Source organism: Haemaphysalis longicornis, unplaced genomic scaffold, assembly GCF_048455015.1.
Source record: "Haemaphysalis longicornis isolate Haplotype H1 unplaced genomic scaffold, Haemaphysalis longicornis Haplotype H1 scaffold_12, whole genome shotgun sequence".
NCBI lineage: Eukaryota > Metazoa > Arthropoda > Arachnida > Ixodida > Ixodidae > Haemaphysalis > Haemaphysalis longicornis.
In genome coordinates, this window is record NW_027526225.1 from 16,266,291 (window position 1) to 16,276,902 (window position 10,612).

The 10,612-nt window shown below is 56.0% G+C and overlaps 1 pseudogene; it reads left to right on the plus strand.

Moving 5' to 3' along the window:
* The first annotated feature begins 213 nt into the window (after window positions 1-213).
* LOC144161876 (uncharacterized) lies at window positions 214-3,834 on the plus strand (annotated as a pseudogene).
* The last annotated feature ends 6,778 nt before the right edge of the window (window positions 3,835-10,612 follow it).

Here is a 10,612-nt window from a genome sequence, read left to right on the forward strand (position 1 = left end):
GACCACATGGTCATAGAGATCCGGGTCCCGCTGGGGAACGGTGCAAGCCAAGAGAAACGAACACACAGATACACGAACTGGGAGGAGTTTCGGCATCAGCTTCCAAGCCAGCATGGTAGAAAGAAGATATAGAAGCGTACGTGGTCGAGGGCGATAGTAGAAACGACCGAGGAGGTGACTACAGAGATAGAAACGGACGACGACATACACGAAATGGACAGCAGATTGGCCCACCTCATCGAGGCGAAGATTGCCCTCAAGAGAAGGTGGGACCGACAAAGAACAAATAGAAGGCTTCGCAAAAAGATCGCGGAAATCAACAGGGAAATAGAGAAACGCAGCAAGGAGCTCGGCCGGCAGCAGTGGGACCAAACGTGCAGAGAGGCGGACGGCCAACTATGGCACCTCCTCGACGACACCCAGACCAAGGGAGAACAAAAGTGCAAGCTTGGCAGAATTATACACAAGGCGGTTGCGGAGAAGGGGGAAGCGGAGGTGAAGAAGAGACTCGACGTCAAATACCTCCCGGTTTCCCCAAAGGAAAACCACCCAGAATACCAGTGTGCAGAGAACATCGAAGTCGACCGAGACATCGAGGAATGGGAGGTCCGAAACGCGGTGCAAGACCTGAACTGGCGTTTGGCGTCGAGCCCGGACCGCGTCGGCAACAAGGCGCTCAGAAACTTGAACGACTCGGCGGTGACGGCGCTGACGGCGTACTTCAATAAATGCTTGAGGGCCGGCAAGCTACCACGCCAGTGGAAGGAAGCCAAAACCATCCTCATTCCGAAACTGGGCAAGCCGCCCGACATCGAGAACCTACGCCCAATATCTTTACATCGTGCGTGGGCAAACTGCTAGAGCACGTCTTAATGACCAGATGGCAGCAGTACCTCGAAGAGGCGGAGCTCTACCCGGATTCTCTCGTCGGCTTTCGAAGCAAGCTCGGAACGCGAGACGCCATGCTCCAACTTAAGAAGGCGATAGTGGACAACGAAACGCACACGAGCGACAACAGGACAATACTGGGCCTGGACCTGCAAAGCGCATTTGACAAAATCCGGCACTCTGCGATCCTCGTCCAAGTGTCGCACCTGAACATGGGACAGAGATCTTACAATTACATTTGGGATTTCCTTACCGACCGAACTACTCGCATCTGCGCCGGGGATCTCCAACTACCAGAGAGAACGCTCGGCAGCGAGGGGACACCGCAAGGGGCGGTAATCTCGCCGCAGCTCTTCAACCTGGTCATGATTGGGGTCGCCAAACGGCTGCGGAGCGTCGAAGGGGTACGCGACACGGTTTATGCCGACGATGTGACACTGTGGGTCACCGGCGGCAGCGATGGCCACATAGAGAACACACTACAAGAAGCAGTAAAAGCGATAAAGGACCAACTGAAGGGCTCGGGGCTGGTGTGCTCCCCCGCAAAGTCGGAGCTGATGGTGATCCCACCCAGTGGAGCGAGTCGCAAGAAGCAGACCATCCGAGACTGCGACAAAATCCGGATATGAACGCAAGGGGCGCACATCATCCTCGAGGTAACCGAGATAAAAGTGCTATATCGAGCTCAGCAAAGTCAACGGGGCAACGGTCTCCAAGCTCGAAGCTGAGACCGGCACGGCACTGCATCTCATACGCCGCGGGAGGAGGAGGAATGCCTTTAATGAATGAAGAGAAGTCAGCCTGGCAGCGAGCTTGGCTTGCTACTCCACATGAACATGAGATGTGCGAAAGGGAAGGGAAACGAAAACACAAAAACTCACACAGACACTACAAGAGCAAATAAGCACACAAACTGACAAATGCAGGATCACGCACACGGCGCACAAACAGAAGTGAAGTTAAGGCACACATTCACAGAGTTTCGTTCAGGCCGGAGTCACGGAGAAATGACACCAAAGCCCGTGTACTCCGTGTTGCCGCGGCAGTTGAGTGCCAAGGACCAATGGCGTCAGAAAGCTTCACTGGTGCATCAGCACGCAGTCCCAAAGTTGTCTTCCAGGTTAGCCGCGGGATGTCATAACGGGGACACACACACAGAACATGTTCTATGTCCTCACGGACACTGCATACTTGACAGTGAGGGGAGGCAACCCGGCGCGTCTTGTGCAGGTAGTGGCTGGTAAAAGCGACGTTGAGGCGAATGCGGTGAACGACTGCTTCGTCGCGCTTTCCCAGGCCACACGGCATTCGAAAAGTGCAGGCGGGATCGATTCTGTATAGTGGCTGATAAGGTTTTGTCCCGTCCGTCCATGTGGAGAGTTGTGACTGCCGCGCCACGGAGTACGCAAGTGTCGCGGCGTCACGTCTAGAGAAAGGAATTGGGATGATGACACTAGATTGGGTGTGGGCCGCGCAAGCTGTTTCGTCGGCCACCACATTCCCATTCACCCCACAATGTCCAGGTAGCCACTGTAACACTACCTCGTGAAGCATTCTGGCAGCTTGTGTATGCAGGGTGTGTATTTCGTGGGCCGTCGCAAATAGAAGAAGCGGGATGAAGGAACCACGGCTCGTCAGACTGGTTCAATCCTTCGTGATCAGCCATATCACCTACGTCGCTGCCTTCCATAATTGGCGGCAGTGCGAGCGGAAGATTGACGCGATTTTCCGCAAAGTTTACAAATCAGTAATAGGGCTCCTAGGGTGCACGAGCACGCAGAAGCTCGAAGCCCTGGGACTCCACAACAGCCTCGAAGAGATCGCCGAGGCACAGCAGACGGCGCAGCTCACCAGACTGTCGGAAACCAGGACCGGCATATCTGTCCTCAAACAACTAGGCATCGGAGCCAAAGATGACGACCACCGGATACAGGAGCAGATACCGCGGGAGCTGGGCAAGCGCATCGTCGTGAGCCCAATCTCGCGGAACATGACTCCGACGTTCCACCAAGAAAGAAGAGAGGCGAGAGCTAAGGCGCTGATCGCGCTACACGCCAGCGATCAGGGAGCCGTGTTCGTGGACGCGGTCAGTTACAAGAACATCGGCGACGCCTTCAGCGTCAGCGTGATCGGAGTCAATAGAGGTGAGACCAGGCTGGCGGCCAGCGTAAGAACCACGGCGCCCAGCCAGGCGGAAGAAGTGGCGGTGGACCTCGCCATCGCGGACCCCAGAACAAAGACGGTGTTATGCCACTCGCAAACGGCAGTGCGCAACTTTGCGAAACACCGAGTGTGCAGTGCGGCCGCGCTCATCCTGCGTGAGGCCGAAGTAAATGGAGTCATCACCAGTGCAGTGATAAAGTGGTTTCCCGCCCACGCCGGCGAAGAAGTGGCGAGCTCGCTGGTAATCGCCAACCACAACGACACGGCCAACGCCGTGGCGCGTGGACTCGCCGACCGCGCCCCGGTAACGGCCGCCGCCGACGTGGTGGATCGTCCCGAGAAGGACACCATGGACACTTACAGCGAAGTAACCCTACGGTACCGGTTAGCCAGAAGAACGATGGCTCTCCCTAACCTTCGTCTGACGCGGGAGGAGGCGGTGGTATTACGCGAATTGGAGACTAATTCCGTGATAATCGCAGTGTTAGCAAAGTACCTGTGGCCGGAGGTATACGTAACAGACTTGTGCAACTGTGCTGAAGGGAGAGGGCCACGTTGGCCCACATCCTGAAAGACTGCGAGTGCGCGAACGCAGACAACAACAGTGCAGACGTTCTCCCGCCCATCATGGAGGACGGGAAGAGAACCAAAGACTACGGCGTCCAGCACACGGCCATCCAGCAGATCCTAGCGGCGCCCGAGCAGCAGCGACCGGACGGGATGGAAGCGGAAAGGGTTAACCAGAGTACGGTGAAGCACCCCGCGAGCGGCTCTCCGCGCTAAGAAGGTGTCCGGCCAGGTCGCCCCGAGAACCCGTCTAAGAGGGTGGGATAGACCCATTAAAGTTACTCTCTCTTTCTACAGCGGCCGTGGTCGACGCTGCTGCTGCGTTCGGGACGCCGCCCCCGCGAATTCTACGTAACGGCTGGCAGAATCTGTGGTTTCACTCTTTGTAGACTCCCGTGTGTGAATTCAACTGACGTCGCATGGGCAGTTGTTGTGGGGGTCGTTTAAAGCTTTGCTTTCCAACCACCTTCATCGCGTGGATTGGAACCAATTCTTTTTGTGAACATAGTTTGAAAGTTGTAATCTCCCGCAAACCGACACCTTGCCGGTAGATTTGATTTCCATTTTACTCCTTTTAGGACAACTTAGATAAAGATAAATCAGGTATGTAATGTAATTTCCATGTAAATATGAGTGCATGAATTATGTGGCACTTCGGCCTGTCTGAGTCCTGTGTGCTGGTGGATCACACGTTGAATGAGACGAGTAAGTTGCGAACAAGCTGGGGGATAAGGGCATAGCCCGGGCCATCCTAATGGAAAGGAACACCCAGAATACTTAGAGTAGGCACTTGCGAAATAGGAGTGTCTTTGATCGTCTTTGATCGTACAATTTCGTGGGTGTTGGGGAGGTCTACCTTGTGCGAGTGAGCGAAACATCAGTAGTGCAGACTTGTCGGCTTGGCAGCGTAGTCCTTGTTGTGTGAGATACGTGTTGGTGGTATCTATAGCTTGCTGTAGGGTATCTTGTTAGGCCCCAACTGACCTTGAATCGTCAGCAGTATGGTGCCATCGGCATAGAAAGTGTCGACCACAAGCGTGAAGCGGTACCTCACCCCCAGAGAGGCATTCTTGAGGGTGCGGTCCTGTCACATACATTATTTAACCTCGCCATGTGCCGTATTCATCGTGCTATACAATCTTTCCCGGAAATTCAGTACTCCCTGTATGTCTACGATATTACTATCTGGATCAAACGCGCAGTCAAGGATTCATTCAAGACACCCTTGAAGCCTCCCTCAGAGCTGCTGATCAAGCAGCTCGCACTATCGGTCTAGCTTGCTCGACTGAGAAAAATTTATGGCTCCTTGTGCACTGCCGTCATTGGAAGGAAGGAAGGAAGAAAGACTGTTGAATGCCTGCAACAGACACAGTGTGTACACTGCTCCCGGACGTAGCCACTCGTCGATCCCGACGTCACCCCTACTCGGACCACCCCTTCGCTACTCGCAACGGGGTTGGACGCCGCTGGCCTGTAAGGGAGAGCGTCGCCACGCAGCTTTCGCTCCGGTGCTGCTTTTCGAGGGCCGCCAGGACCTGCTGGACGGCTGATAGTTGGGTGTTCTTGTCATCACTGCGCACTGCTTCATCGATCCACGGCGGTAGTTCTGTCCTGGTTGCCGCCTCATTAGGTCGCACTTCACAGCCCCACACTAAGTGGGCGGCCGAGGCCCTAGCATTGTTACACAACACGCACGTGTCGTCCGTATAGAGTTCTGGCTGAATGTGTTTCATGATGACCGGAGTCATCAGTGAATTCGTCTGCAGCTGTCTTAACGTGGACACTTCCTCCCTGGTTAGCTTGGGGTGAGGCGGTGCCAGCACCCTCCTACTATTTCTATAATATTTGGTGATACCCGGAAAGATGTCGTACCTCTCCTTCGTCTCAGTCTACCACTGTGCAGACGGTTCCACTGCTGCCGCGCGGTCAGCTAATCCTCGCGCGACTGCGTTCGCCGTCTCGTTGTGGTTGGTAGTGAGTTAAGATACCTCGTTCCCCGCGTGGGCGGGGAACCACTTGATTGTCACCTTGCGTCCATCGATGTTCACCCGCTCGATCACCCGCACTGCTTCACAGCACAGCCAACCCTTGGCGAGATTGCGCACCGCACTCTTTGAGTCGCTCAGAACCGTCGTCGTCTCTGGGTCCGCGATGGCCAGGGCGATGGCCAGCTCTTCCGCTCGCTGCGCGTCTCTCGTGACGATGCTAGCGGCGTTCACCGTGACTTCCGTTTTCTCGTCTATCGCTACCACCGCGAAGCACCGGCGGTCGCCGTACTCCGCGGCGTCGACGAATCTGGTGCCCGGAACGTTCAGGTGATCTTCCAACACAGCCTTCGCTGTGGCCGCTCTCCTGTCCGCGTTGTGGGTCGGATTCATGTTCTTGGGTAACGGTTACACTCGGACGGCGTTTCGGACTGCCTCCGGGACTTCGCGCTCTTCTTGCTTGCCGAGGCTCTGAGGGTCGGCCGCCGTCTCCATTCTGAGCCGGGCGATAATGGTCCTCCTCGTTCGCAAACCCTTGAGTCACTCTATCTGGCCGACCCGCTAGGCTTCCATTATCTCCTCCAGCGTTTTATGTATTCCCAGCTGGAAGAGCTCCTCCGTGCACGCGCTGTCGAGCACGCATATGGCTGCCTTGCACGCCTTCCTCATGGCCGCATTCAGGTGGTTGCGCTCCTGAAGCAACCAGGTGTGGAAGGACGCCGCGTAGGCGACGTGATTTATCGCGAAGGACTGGATAAGTCTGAGCAGGGTGTCCTCCCTCATCCCGGATCTTCTGTTCGCTCCTCGCTTGATCAGCTGCGTTGCGGCCACTACCTTGCCTACCAGTCGGTGGACCGTGTCGTTGTTCCGGCGGTTGCGCTCGATCTAGAAGCGCAGCACCCTGATCTTGGCTACCTTATTGATCGCCTGCTCATTGCTCGCACGCAGGCTGATGCCGCTCTCCTATTTGGGTCTGGATTTCGGTGGAATTTTCAGTAACTCCGACTTGTTCGGGGAACAGATCAGGCCCGTGCCCCTCAACTGGTCTTCTATGGCGTCCACCGCCTGTTGCAGGGAAGACTCAACGTGTCCGTTGCATCCGCCCGGCACCCATAGCGTGATGTCCTCCACGTATATGGTGTGACGGACCTCGGGTATGGCTTCCAAGCGCCTCGCCACTCAGATCATAACAAGGTTGAATAGCAGCGGCGATATCACCGAGCCCTGTGGCGTGCCCACGCTTCCTATCTTCTGCTCGTCCAGAGAGTGGTCTCCCGCTTGACTCTTGGCAGTGCGTCCAGAGAGGAAGTCGCGCACGTAGTTGTACGTGCGCTCCCCCATCCGCAGGGAGCCGATTTGGGACAGGAATGCCGTGTGCTTTACCTTGTCGAAAGCACTCTGCAGGTCCAGTACCACTATCGCCTGGTTGTCCTTCGTCGCGTTGTCTATTACTCCTGCCTTGATCTGCAACATGGCGTCTTGGGTGCTCAGCTTGCTCTTGAAGCCGATCATCGAGTGGGGGTACAGGTTGTTCTTCTCTAGGTACGCCTGCCACCTGTTCATGAGGACGTGTTCCAGCACCTTCCACACGCAAGATGTCAGAGAGATCGAGCACAGATCCTCGATACCCGGGGGCTTGCCCGGCTTGGGTATCAAGATCGTCTTCGCCGTCTTCCAGCACTTGGGTAGCTTGCCCTCCTTCCAGCACCTGTTCAAAGGGGCCGTCAGGCTGGCGAGCGACGGCTCGTTCAGATGCTTGATTACCTTGTTCGTCACGTGATCAGGGCCCGCTGCCGATCGGCAGTTCAGCTTCTGGACCGCGGCGCGAACCACCCAGAGCTGGATGTCTGTGTCCAGCTCCTCGCTGGCCAGACCCCGTAGTCGGGGTGGCTCTCCTCCGGGATGTCGGGTAGGTACTTGTCGCCGATTCGTTTGAACGCCTCTTCCTGGACGAGCTCTCTGATCGACTTGTTCAGGATCTTAGTGAGGGTGTCGCGCTGGTGGGACTTAGTCTTGGTCTCGTCCAGCAGGTGGCGTAGTAACGACCACGTCCTCCCCACGTGGAGTTGACCGTCCGCCGCACTGCAGTCCTCCGCCCATTGCTGGCGGCAGAGCGCGGGGCAGTGTTTTTGAACGGCCCGATTGGGATCTGCGACCTTCTGCTGTAGCTTCCTGTTGTGCCGCTGCTGCTTCCATCTCTTGTGGATGGAACGCTTCGCCTCGAACATGTGAGCCAATCTGCTGTCTATCGCTTCGATCTTTGGTTCCGTCTCTGTCTCCTTGGTGGCTGCTCCCGCGCATTCCACGACATTGGTCGTCCAAGTCTCTACGCCTTGGATGTCCTCCCCGTCCTCCGGTAACAGGGTGCGATACAATTCCCAGTCCGTGAGCTTGTGGACTCATTTATTGAACGGCTTCTCATTCACGGGGACCCGAATTCCTAAAATGTAGTGGTCGCTGTCCAAGTTAAGACCCGTGTTGGTCTACGTCGGGAGCTTCCCACGCGTTCTGACGAACGTTAGATCCGGAGTGGTATCTCGATCGTTCTTGGAGCCGGTGTGGGTGTGGTGCGAGGGGTCCGTGATCAAGGTCAGATTCTCTTCCTGGGTGGCTTCCAGGAGGTCCTTTCCCTTGTCCAGATATGTACCCCACCTCTTGTGGTGAGCGTTGAAATCGCCGCACACCACTAGACCCGCGTTATTACCTGCCGTCTTGCCGATCTCTCGCATGAGCGTCTTGAAACGCTGCATGGGGTAGCTCGGCCTGCTGTAGATGTTGGCCACGTAAACGCTTTGCTTTCTTTTCTTGCCTATCACTAGTTCCGTGATGGTGTGCTCGGCCATGGACTTCTTTAGGCCTTCTCTCTCTTCGTGACACACTCCCTTCCTGACGAAGGTGCAGATCCCCGTGCCCGTGCCGTTGGGTGCTTTGCTTGGAGGGCTGGCGTGCGCTTTGTAACCTGGAAAACGAGCGTTCTCGTTCAGCGTTTCCTGTAGGACGATGACGTACCGCTTCCTATTTGGCTTGTCGGCGAGGACTTGGAGTACGGCCTTTTTTCTGTCGTAACCCCGACAGTTCTATTGCAGTTCCAAGGGACTTGTCGCTTACTGCGGCTGCTGCTGTCCCATTCATTGTTGTACGATCAGACTGAACTCTTCTCTCAACTGTTTTATGGCAGCGGCTAGTTGTTGCTGCATGCTCTTTTCCTCTTGTATGGCTGGCATGACGGTCTGCTGTATAGATGCCTCCACGCTCTGTTGAATGATGGTTGCCATGTCCCTGCGGATCTCACCCTTGAAACTGTTGAACGCGTCTTCTAGTTTATCTACCCTGTCGGCGAGCTTACGCTCCTTCAGATTCTCGATGGCTCTCCTCTCGGGCGACGGTTCGGAGATTGCGCCCACTGCGGCTGCGCCAGCTGGGCATCGTTTACGCTGTTCTCTCCCATCGTGTCGCCTGTTGCTCGTCTCTCGGTGGCTGCAGCTGTTGCTGGCGCTGCTGCTGCTGTTTCACCTGACGTACCGGCGTCGTCTGTCTCATTTGCCAACACGTCTGCTGTGCTTTCCGCGCCTGCAGCTGTTGGCACACCAGCTTCATCTGCTCGGACATGCTCTCTATTGTTTTCTGCAGCTGCGCGTTCTTCCTGCGAAGCTCTTCCATCTGGCTCTGAAATTCCTTGTCGTGGCTTGCAAAACCTCCCGCTACGGGGCTATGGAGTCATAACCTACTTTACATGAGCTCTCGCTTTTGCTGCTTTTCATGCGGAAAAAGGCCATTCACCTTTCTCAGTTGTGCATCAAGAACACCGGCAAGTCACAGGGAATCTCCCGTGGCCCCGTTTGCCACAGTGAGTGTATTTTACGCCAAGATTTCAGGCTGTTTAAACATCGCATCAGGCTAGGCCTCACGAGAGGAACGTTCCAAGGCCGGCGAAGGAGAGCGCCTCGAGGAGCCAGTAGCACATGCCCGCACCACGCGCATGAGCAGCAGCGCGAGCTCTCATCGGCAAGCTGCGGCTGCCCAAGAGCTCCACGAGCCGATCCAGCCGCTAATGCTCGTCGCCGACGCAAGCTCGGCGATGCCTGCGTACGTGACCGGGACCCCAACAGCCATGGATACGAGTTCGGCGCCGGACCAGCAGCCCATATTGGACCGCAGTTCGGGCCGCACGGCAATTGCTGTCCCGGGAGCGGAGGAAGAAAGCGCACAGGAGAATCAAGCCGGCTGGGTCTTGGCGACTCAGCGTGGAAGGCGATCACCGAAGGCGAGCACCGAAGCTTCGCAGCAAGCTTCAAACAAGCCCGTCACCGGTAAGAAGACTTTTCAACCAACGAGGGCCCAGTTTGCCCGTAGAGTGAACGCAACCATCGAGAAGGCAGCACGTATGCCTAACAACATGGCACGCAGCGAGTTCAAGATCGTGGTTAGGCCTCGCGGCGGGCTGATCATCGGCAAGACCAAGCCAACGGAGCTTATGAGCGCCATTGCTAGGGCTGCCGGAGTGGAAACGCAAGCTTTTGCGAAGGACATTGCCTGTCCCAACATCGCTCAAAACATTGTTGTGATGAGCACCCCGAACGAAGAGCGGGCCCAGCGCTACTCGGCGATTCGGGCCATCACCATGGGAAATCAAGTCTTTGAAGTGTTCGCGTATCACGCAGCACCGGAGAACACAGCCAAGGGTGTGATTCGAAACATTTCCGTCAACGACACCCCCGAGGACATACGCCGGTATGTACTCAACAATTTGAATACTACGGGGATTGACGCTCACCGAATTGGCAACTCGGAAGCGGTCATCGTGGTGTTTCAAGGCAACAAAGTCCCGTCATACATAAAGTACGCGGGAGTGCTGATCCGGTGCTATCTGTACCGACAGCACAGAGAAGTTTGCAGAACATGCGGGCAAATTGGACACCGAAAAGATGTCTGCCCGTACCCAAACGCCCGAGTGTGTTTCGCCTGTGGCAAGCGCAACCCGGGGCACAATCACGAAGAGGAGTGCAAAC